Below are 14,020 nucleotides of genomic sequence, written 5' to 3'. Positions count from 1 at the left end.
TAATCAAGTTTAGCATCAGAAGCAACTGCAAAGTGCCTTTCAGAGATTATAGATCTCAGAATGTTTTAGGCTTCGCAACCATATCTTATTTTTATTTTTTGTGTTTGATTCTTTATCTTCTTTTTTTGATCATAATATTTATGTAATAATCAAAATCATTCAGTGTGAAATATTATAATATTCAGGGTGAAATTTGAAGTGCTTATTTGTAACAGGAAAGTAAATTCATTACTTTTAACATGTTTATCATTTATCATAATAATAGTGGGAGCTGGGTATATTCATATGTAGTAATGGGTTTGCTTAGCTATGTACCTAAAATAACTGTGTGAAATGTCTTTTTGTGATTAAACAAATGAAACTTTGTACTATCTACTTCTGCTACTGAGTTGTTTCTCATGCTGTCACAATATATTTCCCATAATCCACCTGCTCATAATTTCACAGTCACACAGCGAATAATTCAGCTCGGAAAAACAGTTAGCATCACCAGCTATTCGTTGTTAGCCACTGTGGCTAATCCAATATTGCTTCATTATATGCTTCATAATAAAAGTCTTTAGGGCAGCTTGTATACTTATGCTTGTATACCAAGAACAATAAAGAACATCAGTTTTTATTACTATTTTATTTTATTTGGTCTTTACTAAGTAAACTTATGATAACAAAATATGATAAAATATCTAAATTCTCTTAATATTTGATGTATTTTAAACAACATATTTCACCTATTATGAAAAAAATGTTTTAGGGTGTACTTACTCTTTAAGACATGAGTTGACTTGAGTAACCTTTGACCATCAGAAAATACTCTTCTAGCATGTGTGAGTGTCTATTATAGTTCTGTAATGTTGAGGTGAATAAAAGTGCAGCAATAATAAACTGGTGTAGTGTTGTGAGAGATATAAATTACTTATAGCGTTTGTTACTGATGGATGTTTTTTACAGTTAGCTTCCGACAGTTCACTGCATTTAAAAGCCTAGCAGAAGCAACAGAACACTATAGGTTTCCATAGCCTGGCAGTGCCAGTGTGTTTTAGGAATTTGGGAGAAATGTCAGTATTTTAGATAAAAAAAAACAATGTTCATATTACTCAAACATATATATTATTTTCCAGAGTTGTGTGTATAAATAATAAAGTCCATTTACTCACAAATTACTGTCTATCAGCACCCCCCACTGCTGCCTGATTAAAAGCCGCTGAGCGGTGTCTTCTCGAGCCATGAGCTTAGCCGTTGCAAGGACCTCCGACACTGAGGGGAAAAAGATCAGTACATGGTTTTAGTGGAAAACCATTGAGAGTCCACAGCCTAACATCTATAAGATAACAAAATGTTCATCTAGCTAGATAACTAACACTGTTCATCACTCAACATCTAACATAAAATTCCATCTGTCCAGATAAGCTCTGGCCCTTCTCATAATTTGAGACCTAAAAGTTTTATTCATTTGGTTTTGTATTAGTAATTAAATATATGATTCTAAAAAGTTCCACTTATGGTATTCTGTCTGTGGGCACCCTGTACTGCCAACTAATGAAAAAAAACTGCTAGTGACAACTCTAGATATAGCACATTTTAAAATGTTTTCTAACGTAAAAATCAATTTCTTTATGGACTGTACAGCAGGCAGTGGAAACCTATGGAAGCCCATTCCCGCCACCTAAAAAAAATAAATAATCCAGCATTTTTTTTGTTTAATTATTATTAAGTAAACTGCTATCTCAATATTTTGAGAGACTAAGTCAATATTTTGAGATACTATCTCAATATTTTGAGATACTATCTCAATATTTTGAGAGACTAAGTCAATATTTTGAGATACTATCTCAATATTTTGAGATACTATCTCAATATTTTGAGAGACTAAGTCAATATTTTGAGATACTATCTCAATATTTTGAGATACTATCTCAATATTTTGAGATACTAGTAGGCTGTACAGAGACAGAAGCAGGTGAGACAAAGACGCAAAATGGAAACTAAAAGCAAGAGGGGAGGCGGGGGTTCAGCTCTTCCCGATATAGTTTGCATGTCCAAATAACGAAGTGGGGTTAATTCATAATCTGTAATTCACTACTTTATTCTGTCTTGGACCAATACGTTGTTGTCAAAAACAAATAGCTAACTGACACAAGACTGACGCATTACCATCCCCACTCTTGTCAGCCGGGTCGGGCTCGGGCTAAAAAACGACGTGCTAATGCTATTTTTATTTTATATAAAGTTATGGCGTGATAATCAAAATATAGAAAAGTAACACATCAAACTGTGATTAAAAAAGTTGCACAACTTAGAATGTTATAATCACGTAGCTCTGGCCTGCGCAGTGCTCAGTTTCTTTGATTTTATTTATTTGCTTGTTTTCGTCACAAAGGTGCAGCATTAGCATTTTTTTATAATATTAGTTTATTGATTTTCTACTGTTGTGTTGACTATTTCGTTTTTATCTGTTAACATTCGTTAGATTATATTTTTGTTATTATTTTGGGGTTAGTTTAGTTGGTGATTTTTCCAATTTTACATTTATTTTTCTGTTATAATAAAATTCGCATTAGCAGCTCCTTTGGGCTCTTCTCTGTATTTTAGCTCCCTCTCTGCTATCGGTGGATCGCTCATAGCTGGTATGTCTTTAATGTGAAGCTGCATATTCTGGCTGTTAAGCTGCTGCTTTGAGATAAGTACATATTTAGTGGCTGTTAAAATGTTAGTTTTGTTAATTTCCTTGTATTTATTTATTTATTTGCTTCCTCACTCAGACAGTTTATTATATTAGCATTAGCGGCCAAAAAAGAGACAAAAAAGGCAAAAAGAAAAAAAAAAGAGACCAAGAAAAGGCAAAAAAAAAAAAAAATAGATTAGCAACCCTGAAGAATGGTTATTTTTTATGGTCACAATTGTTACAGAATGTTACGGTTTATATTAATATTATTAATATTTTCTGGCATTAAAATACATTCTTTTTGACAGTTTATACATATAATATTGTATATATTAAGTCATTTTTAAGAGGGACCGTGTACATTGTCATTTTGTAAATTTTCTGTTAAATTCTGTATAGCATAAAACCTAACCTTTGCCTTGAAATTTGTTGAACCAGCCTAGACTAACTTAGTTTCTCTCTGTTAAACAACATTGTCTTTTGAAGGGCAGCTGAGGATGTAGGCTATGAATGAGATGGGGATTTAGGATTTGCCATGTCTAACTAGTCACCCTAAAACTAAGACTACAAATAAGAAATTGCATTTAAGAAATGCAAAATTTTCTAGAGGAAGTACCCACACTCTGCCCTTCTGCATGTTCATAAAATGTTTACACGATCTAGCTCATATCTACACAGATATATAATTATATCTGTACTGTGGAACAACTTTTGAGATGCTTGTGGTGAACCTACCTGCTGAAATCTTACTCCAAGGTTTTTGGAAAAGTTGGCAACCCTGCTTTTGACACACAAAATGTGGGGTAATAAAGGCTAAAATTCTAGAACAAGGTATCTTGTAACGGATAAGATCTGACCCTTCTCATAACATTTACACCTAAAACTCTTTAAAGTTTATAGATTTTTATTCATATTACTAATTAAAAATATAACATTAACTTTTAAGGCTTTTTACTTAACGAAAACTGCTGAGTCAGTGCTTGCACTGTGCTTACCAAAGGCGGGAAAATTAATTACCCCTTTAGTTACCCCTTTAGCTTGCTTAGCTAACTTTAATAAACCATCCAACACTGAGGTAAAAATATCAGTAAACTCGCTTAAAACCGGTTTTAGCGTGTAATAACGTGCATAGTAAGTTTATAACTCTAGATATAGCACATTTTAGAGACGTTTTCTAACCTTAAAATAAGTTTTTTTCAAGCTGTGGATATGCAGCTAACCGCTAACTAACTAGCTAAATGTCCTAAATAAGAGTCCACAGCCTCACCTGAACTTTAACGCACTTCTTGGCCAAAAACTCCCTTTACTAAACTCTTCTTCGTCCATTTGACACACAAAACTAAACATTTAACGGTAATAAAGTAACAGGGACAGTCTAAAACGACACATATTGCAGCTTTTAGTTAGTTAGCTAAGCTAGTGGGCTATCTGAAAGCATTTTATACACTGTATAGCAGCGATATTTGTTTTTCCACCCGTTTTGCGACAATCCCGCCTATCACAGGCTTTCTAGCCAATCGCAGGGCAGAACAAGGAATCCATCAGCCAATCCTAGCACTGTACGCGAAAACAGGTGGGAAGATAACGTTTTCTTCTGCGCAACGTCGCTGGCATGAGAACCACAGAACCGAACAACTCCAATTTAAATCCTCCCCTGAAAAAAGTAGTGCCAACAACAGCTCAGTAAAATGAACTGATTCACTGATTATTTTCTGTGTCATGAACGTTTTGTGAGCCATTATTGAACATACTTTATTTAATGACACACTGATGGTTTAAAAACAGATATAATCAGATTATTTAGAGTTTACTAGCTATGTGTGTAGTGTTGATTTACTTTCATTCTCTCTTCTTCTCTGAGTTGTGTTGATGTGGAACATGTGGAATAGGGGTTTACCCATCACATCACAGAGTCTGGGCAGCTGTGGCTATAATACCATAAAAAAGACAGGGTGTGGTGTGATTGTTGGGTAAGAGCTTGTTTTAGAAGGGCTTGTTGTTGGATTTCATTCTTCAGGCTGGTGGGAGGCTGTCAAACATTCTTGGGAGATAGCCAGAAATACTCTTTTCTTTTCTATTGCTGTTTAAATCTCGGGGTTTTACTTAAGCAGAGAGAGGTATCCTCACAAAAAAACTCCACTCAGGTATGCTAAGGTAAACTAAGATCAAACCAAGCTGAACTGCTTGAATTTTTGCACCAGGAGTGGCATACAGTTATCCAGATGCATGAAAACTGTGATTAAAAACCAGGGTTATTCCACCAAATATTGATTTCTGATCTTTTAAAACTTTATAAATATGAACTTGTTTTATTTGCATTATTTGAGGTCTGGTTACTTGAGGCTGTAGTTGCTGCCAAGGGTGGTTCTACAAAGTATTAAGCAAAGGCTGTGAATACTTGTGTAAATATGATTTCTTCGTTTTTTATTTTTAACAAATCTTAACAATTTGGGATAAGGCTGTAACGTAACAAAATGTGGAAAAAGTGAAGCGCTGTGAATACTTTCCGGATGCACTGTATGCTGATTTAATTTTATGTTGTTCAGCTAAACTAAAGTTTACTTAATAAAATACACTTTAGGTAGCACAGGTGTTTTCATGTCAGAGAACAAACAGAACAACTAGTGTAGAGATGATTTTGGAATCATCCGACATCAGCAGAAAATCCTGAATGGGATATCATAGATGGAAAAAACATGACCTCCATTATTTTTACTGCTTAGCAAGAAAATACCATGTCTCATTGAGAATGTCTCAATAAATATAATAATAATAGTAATAATAATAATAATAGTAGTTCTAACAATGTTTTTACAACGGTTGCCTCTGCTATGCCTGGAGCCATTGTTTTTCCACTGGGGCTGTGAAGTGACTATGGGAAACCGGTCCCGTAGGGATGGTGCTCGCCTGAAGCAGAAAGAACGTTGACCTGTAAAAACCTCTCTTAAAAATGGATCAATGTCTCAATTGTCACAATTATTAAAGTTAATTAGTATCTATTATGGTGTATTATGTTATCATTTGCAAAACAGGCTTAAAAGAACAATAATATTGTTTATTGTAATATTAGAATAATATATTAGTTGTAATTACAAATATTTACCTTGGATATTTATCCAAAGGTAAGCCAATATGCATTCAATACTGATGCTTTTGTGCTTTCTTTCAAAAGAGTTCAGGCTCAGACCAAGTTTGATCATGGATGAATCATCTGAGTGGAAGGTGATGTAAATATGGTTGTAATTTTAATGGTTCTACAAAGTATTAAGCAAAGGCTGTGAATACTTGTGTACATATGATTTCTTCGTTTTTTATTTTTAACAAATCTTAACAATTTGAGATAATGCTGTAACGTAACAAAATGTGGAAAAAGTGAAGCGCTCTGAATACTTTCCGAATGCACTGTTTGCTGATTTAATTTTATGTTGTTCAGCTAAACTAAAGTTTACTTAATAAAAAGAATAATATATTAGTTACTGTAATTACAAATATTTACCTTGGATATTTATCCAAAGGTAAGCCAATATGCATTCAATACTGATGCTTTTGTGCTTTCTTTCAAAAGAGTTCAGGCTCAGACCAAGTTTGATCATGGATGAATCATCTGAGTGGAAGGTGATGTAAATATGGTTGTAATTTTAATGGTACACAAAAACAGATGTATTTTGTATTATAATTATATGTATAGATGTCTTGTTTTCAAAACAGTGTCTTGTGGTAGCAGCAGATCTCCATTTTGGAGATGTTGTGACTCAGTTGTGCATCAGAATGTGGCCCCCAGAATGATTTCTCGTGTACGTTTTTTGGTCAAGACCTTCAGACTTCAGTTTGCTTCAAACCAAAATAGCAGGTGTGGCAGGTAAACTTTTAGATGTGAAAACGTTGCAGTGTGAATGCGCAAGTCAATTTTCTCTGCTGAGAAGCTCAGTAGTGCTGCGCTGTTAAATTAACAATCCACCAAACTCAAAGTGCACTTAGCTCTTGAAGGGAATGGTTGGTTTATTACAAGTTACATCCAAGACATATCCCTGATTAATAACGAGAATTAGTCCATGCCTTTTGTGCGCTTAGAGCTGAACAAGGCATACCTTTTCTGTCATTACGATAGCAAAGACAAACTGACACGCCCTAACTCAAGCTGCACAGTGCGTGATTGAAATGAGTGACTGCAATTTTTCAGCTTATATATAATTTTTATTCAATTCAGAAATTGTTTTAAACAATTTTAGTTTTTTTAATTTTCACTTTCTTGTGTATTTTGATATTTAAGATCTTTTTTTTTGCAATCAGGTTTTTTTTTCACAGTTTCAAATTTTATTTTTAATGGTTTTTCAGATCACAGTTTTTAGGTTTCAGATTTTTGGCCCTGATCTTGCGTAAGGGCCTGGCATCATAGGAAAGAGGCGTGGTATGCGGTTGAGAACCTACTCCGGAGGAGCCTGTCAGTGTGCCTGAGTGAAATATGTCTGTACGTCTCCCGCACACATTGGCGTCTGCTCCCTAATGACAGACCAATGTAAAGTAATTTTATTTTTGATATTCGACTTTTTAGCTCTAACTTTTTAATGGAGGATAATATTCAGCAGATACTTACATAATGAGGGGTGGGTAATCAGCTTCGTAACGCTAAGAACTTCGTTAACGCATACTTAAGATTGATCGTTAATTAAAGAGTGTTTCCCAAACTGGTGCGTAACTAAAGTACTACAAATATATATATATATATATATATAGACATAAAGGAACATACAACACATATGGCTAAATTAATAAACAAAATTAACTATATTAATGCTACATTCTATTTTAAAACATTAAACAATTTGTTTAAAAAAGTTTGTTTTAAAATAGATTACATTTTTGATTATTTAGACATATGTATCTTTAGGAGTATTTTATCAATGCTAAAGTACATCCTTTTGTAATTTAAATATCAGAATATATATAATGTTGATTATTACAACACATTTTCACGTTTTTAGGGTGTAATAGTGAATAAATACTGCATATTGTCAGTGTTGAATCGGTTTGTGGATCGATTGAGTGCACTGTTTTGGGGGAGGAGTCAACAAAGACGTTCTTTAATCTTGTTCTTCAATTTTCGCTTTGAGAAGCTCTTTGGGAAACACTCACAGAACTGGCTCGTTCTTTACACACATCATTCGTTAGTTCTTTCGTTATTCGCTAAGATTAATCGTTTTCAGGAAACCCACCCCAGAACAGTAGAGCACAGTGAGAGACGCACACCCTTACTTTTTTAGTGTTCGGTGAAATTTACCCAATGGCCATTTAGTGTTAATACCGAAAAACTGAAAGCACTAAGAAAAATATTCCTGTTAGAATAAAATAAATCTACTACTAGACCACCTCTACATCAATACACACAGATTAATTCACCTCAAAATCACTCCAGTGCATAAAAATGCCTATTAATGCTCCCAGATAAGAATAGATGGCTTTACAGAAAAAAAGGAGAGAGCTCATTAAAACATATTTATTAGAGAAACCCAACTCTTCTGGAGGTTAAGGGGGCTGCTGAAAACAAATAAAGAAAAAAAGAAATAAACAAATGAAAATATAAAGAAATAAACAATTAAAAAAATTATGATAATAATGATAATAATAATAATGAACATATAAATAAAAAACAAACAATGCCACAAGAGAGGCCATAACCATCAGGGGAACTTTCACCTCTTTCTTCAATCAAGAGGGTGCTGTATCCTTGCAAGACCGCATTTAGTCAGTGCAACTCAAAGGCTCTTTTAAGAGCCACCCACAAATTCAAATTCAAGGGCAAAATTCCAGTCTGCACAAGCACAAACACCAGTATAAACCTGAAAATAACATTTCATTTTACAGCTATAACATCATTGTGAAAATATGATTTAGTGTACAACATATATATTCATTTATAAATATGTAATGTTGACAGCTACATTTAATTTTTCTGTAGATACAATTGATTCTCAAATGTATAATACTCTATCATTTACAAAGTATATGGACTAGGAAACTTGTGTAAGTTTTTTAAATATTTCATTCAATTACACTGTTAGTTATTTTTACATTTGCAATTTGATTTATTATACAATAAAGAGGACCATTCACTCCAAATGTTTTTTTTTTTAAACAAATATTTAATTGAACTCGTATGAACCATTTATAAAATACTAAAAACTATTTACACTTTTGACTTTTTTGTGTCAGGTATTCAGTTAAAAAACTATTTACACTTTTGACTTTTTTGTGTCAGGTATTCAGTTAAAAACTATAAACCCTTAATCTTTTTCTACCTCAGGAAGTCATTCACTCTCCTGCCCAGCCTCAAAAATTAGTTTGTGTATCTTGAACTTTACCTCTGCTTTTTTCGCTACATACAGCCTTTTTAGTGACGGAATTAAACTTAGGGAAAAAAGCTCATCCTCATCTGTGCTTGGTGGAGGTGGAGGGGCTGCTGGAACAGATGGATCCCCAAGAGGTGCCAGAAGCTCTCGCTCAAAGGGGCTCATTGTCTGACGCTTCCTTCTCCCTGCTCTAAACCCTGGGGTGTCAGACGCAGGTTCTCCCACTGCTGCTACCTCAACGGTTACAGGGTACTCAACAGGGTACTGTTGAGGTTCAGGGGCTGTTTCTGGCTGGCTGGGGTTTAATGCCTCCAACTGCTCCTGAGCTGCTGCTGTCTGTTCCTGAGCTGCTCCTGTCTGCTCCTGAGCTGCTGCTGTCTGTTCCTGAGCTGCTGCTGGCTGTTCCTGAGCTGCTGCTGGCTGGTCACTGGACATAGCTGGCCTGGCCTGAGAAGCTTGGCGTGGCAAGTTGCCACTGGTGAGCCTGTCTTCCACAAAAGGGGCCAGGAACCCCATCACTGCACTATATTTCTATGGCCTATGGGATGAGGCCCCAGCCCCACTCCTGTTCCTTTCCTTTTCTTTGTTTTTTTTCTTTTAGTATACATCTCTGAGGCTTCTCCACCGTGCACGGCAGATAACCTCTAAAACAGAATAAGAGAAATATATATTTTATTTATCTCCCCATACAGTTCTTTTTTTTTTTTTTAAATGAACAAAATGGACAATTGTGAACATACACTGAAATCTTAAACCAAATCTTTATTTTGAATAAAATACTCCAATAAATTTAATTAAACTATTTTTTTGCAAATATGATTCATTAATCATAAATTCTATTAGTTGTAAATAGAAACTTAAAGGAGGTATTAATAAATGGAAAATGGTTTTATACAAGCTTTATTTCTTATAAACTAACAAATATAAATATATTTATATGTATATTTATGAATATAAAGGTTCTATTGAGCTTCATAACAATGTTTATTGAGCAACTTATAGGCTAACAAAAGCAAATGTTTTCAATTAAGTTATATTATGTTAATATAACCAACCAGAGACCCCAACTATCTCCGCAACCTTTCTCCACGCTGCATTGCGCCAATCAGAGTCCCTGTAAATCGGCAGAGACTGATCATAAAGCACAGGGAAGCCTGAAACCGCAATGATTAGCTTTTCTTCCATGGTTTTCTGGAATGTTTGAAAGCGGAACTAAAATGTTTTCATACACTGCGCTGAGGACGCGTTTCAGGCAAACACCTGCTCTGTGATTGGATAGGCGCACTGCGTTGGACGGACTCATTTGCATAAAGTTCAGCTCGGCTCAACTTTTCATCGCTTCCCCCTCTCATGACTGCGTCTTTTATTGAGAGGTAACATGTTCAGCTATTAATTCCAAACAGGATCGATACATTTTATCAATTTAATATTACAAATATTTTTGTCTAATTTACAGATTCAGAGTGAATCTTTATCCCTTCACTGATTTAAAATATGGAACGTAGCCTGACTGACAGTTTTAATTTCTATTTGATTATTTTCTTACAGTTTTCTCAATAATGGCCAATATTAGAATTTAAAGACATATGGTATGGCATATTAATAAGTGTATAAATTAATTAATTTTATATTTCTATGTACATAGACACATACACACATAATATATTGTGGCGTGGAAGAGGAAGGAAGACCCGTGAGACTCACGCTGAATGCTCAACAGCTCCTTTATTGAACAGGCTTGCCACTCGCTTACAGTCTTTAACAAGACTAGGAGAGCTAAAACCATTACCCACAGAACTCAAACAGCCCAAAGGCCACCAACCCAGCTGTGTGTCTCCCAGGTGGCAGATCCAGAGTGGTGCCCACCCTCTCTGCATAACCCCTCCCAAGGGAGATGCCCCACCCCTGTCATCCTCGCACACAGGAGAACAGAAACATGCCTACAGGCAGCCACACACACAACCCAGAGCTGCCACAATATATATTAAATTGATTTATTTATGCACTTATTAATATGCTATACCATATGTCTGTTTTTGTTAAAGAGCATAATATAAATTATTTCAGCATGAAAGCACGTATTTGTAATGTGTCAAAGCATCCTGTATCATAACTACATCTCTGCTGTTTGTAACAAATCAAACCGTGTGAAAACCGGGTAAAAATTGGTGGAGTTGTGATTATTATAGGTTTATTAAGGCAAGGCAAGTTTATTTATATAGCACCTTTCATACACAACGGTCATTCAAAGTGCTTTACAATTAGAAAATACACAGAGAAGTCAAATAAAAAACATGTAAAAGAATAACAGTAAAAATGGAAATAAAAACTAAAATAAAAATAAAGCATGATTGATTCAAACATGATTAAAACAAAGAAAAGTAAAATTAAAAACACGTAAAAGAACAACAGGGAATTAAAAATAAAATAAGAATAAAGCATGAATAAAACATGATACAAAAGTGCCGTAACAGAATAAAAGTGGGCGGAGCTGCAGTGTTTTAAGCTGAGCTGAAGGCCTGATCAAACATGTAGGTTTTTAGTCTGGATTTAAAAGTGTTTATTGTTGGGGCTCTTCTAATGCTCTCTGTTAACTGATTCCATTTAAGAGCAGCGTAGTAGCTAAACGCTCCCTCTCCATGTTTAGTTTTTACTTTAGGCAGCTCTAACTGAGCAGTTCCTGATGATCTGAGAGTTCTGCTCGGCTCATACTGCTGGAGCACATCAGATAAATATGCTGGTCCTTTAAGCACCATTACGACATTTATAGACCAGTCACAGTACCTTAAAGTCTATTCTGTAACATACTGGTATCCAGTGTAGGGATTTAAGGATGGGGTGATGTGCTCCCTTCTTTCACTCCTAGTCAGAACTCTGGCTGCTGAATTCTGAATCAGCTGAAGCTGTTTGATGGTCTTCTTTGGGAGTCCAGTTAGGAGTCCATTACAGTAATCAATCCTACTAGAAATAAAGGCGTGGATGAGTTTCTCCAGGTCTCCTTTAGACAGAAAATCTCTGATCTTTTTTATGTTCTTTAGGTGATAAAATGCTGATTTGGTGACGGCTTTAACGTGACTGTTAAAGTGAGATCAGAGTCCATTTGTACACCAAGATTACGCACTAGTTCTTTAGATTTTAGGCTTTTTGAATCCAGATAGGCAGCTAGTCTGTGCCTCTCATTACTATTCCCAAATAAAATAATCTCTGTTTTATCTTTATTTAACTGCAGAAAGTTCTGTCCCATCCATTTATTTATCTGCTCAAGGCATTTACACAGTGAGTCAATGGGACCATAGTTGTTTGGGCAGAGGGCCATGTAGATCTGAGTGTCATCTGCATAGCTGTGGTAAGATATCCCATATTCATGCATGATTTCACCCAGAGGAATCATATATAAATTAAATAAGAGTGGCCCAAGAATTGAACCCTGGGGTACACCACAGGTCACTGGCACAGTCTCAGAAACATTATTTTCCATTTCCACAAAGTATTTCCTTCCTTGAAGGTATGAACTGAACCATTTTAGGACAGTTCCAGAAAGTCCAATCCAGTTCTCTAGTCTATCTATGAGAATGTTGTGGTCAATGGTGTCAAAGGTAGCACTGAGATCAAGCAGTAGTAGAATAGACATTGTTCCTGAGTCTGTATTTAAGTGAATGTCACTGATAACCTTAATAAGCACAGTCTCAGTACTATGATTGGGCCGGAAACCTGACTGAAATTGGTATAGACAGTTATTTATGGACAGAAAGTGCATAACTTGCTTGAAGAAAATGTTTTCAATTATTTTTCCAATGAATGGTAGAGATGCATTTGGAAAAACACCCAACATGAGTGAGGTATTTACTATTTGAAGAATGTCTGCTGATATTGAGTAAAAAACATTCTTTAAAAACTTGGTTGGTAATGTATCAAGACTGCAAGTGGATGATTTTAGGTGACTCACTGTATCAATTAAAACTTCTTCATTAATAGTGCTAAATTGGGACATGTTGACTATGATGCTTTTGCATGGTTTTGGAGAGCACATGGGCTCGTTGGTGGATATAGATGTGTCTGATATTGTGGATTTTAGTATTAAAAAAAATTGCAAACTCATTACATCTCTCAGTTGAAACTAGCTCAGGGGTCATATATGTAGGTGAGTTAGTTAGTCTGTCAAACAGTGAAAAGAATTTTGCTATAGATAATATTATTGTTAATAGTGCTGGAGAAGTAGGACTGTCTAGATGTGCATATTATTTTATTGTAATCTCGCAATCTATCTTTAAAAATTTCTTTGTGAATGTGAAGCTTGGTTTTACGCCATCTGCACTCAGCCTTTCTGCATTCTCTCTTTTGGAGCTGAACTGCAGCATCATTTCTCCATGGAGCGTTCTGCTTGCATGGCATGGTTTTAACTGGTGCAATCACATCTAAAACTCTAGCAGGTTTTGAATTTAAACTATCCAGCAGAGTATCTACAGAGTCTGATGGTTTGCATGGTGCAGAGCACACTTGTACCTAATCTGTCTGGCTTCGCTGTGTATTGAAGTCAACATTTCAAAGAAAACACAGTAGTGATCTGACAGTGCAACGTCCTTAATGGAGGCTGCTATAATAGAGAGAGCTATTTCCTGTTTTTAGTAAAGAACTTTGATCTACTTTGTACAGTTAAAGGAAAATCTCAGACAAGTCGTTCAACACTATTTTAAATGAGAGTTTTTAGCTGGTTAGCTCCATTCACCTCCATTCATTGATGACTCAGTCGCAGGCTCCCTCTTATTTTCTGATATACCGGGGGAGGTGAGACGTGGGTCTTGTTCTCTGGGATGGGTGTCTTCTGAGTCATATTTTTTGAAGAAAAAATTCATTAATCCCCAATCATAATTAGGCATTTCTTTAACTGAAAGCTGTTTTGTGTTATACAGCATCACAGACAAGTTGTCCCCTGTATGAGTATGATCTGAAAAGATATTAAAGTATATTTTATAGGACCATTATAATGTAATGATCACAATCAAGTATTAAT

Source organism: Astyanax mexicanus, chromosome 22, assembly GCF_023375975.1.
Source record: "Astyanax mexicanus isolate ESR-SI-001 chromosome 22, AstMex3_surface, whole genome shotgun sequence".
Classification (NCBI taxonomy): domain Eukaryota; kingdom Metazoa; phylum Chordata; class Actinopteri; order Characiformes; family Acestrorhamphidae; genus Astyanax; species Astyanax mexicanus.
The sequence above is the reverse complement of the archived record's forward strand: the minus strand, read 5'-3'. Positions refer to the sequence as shown.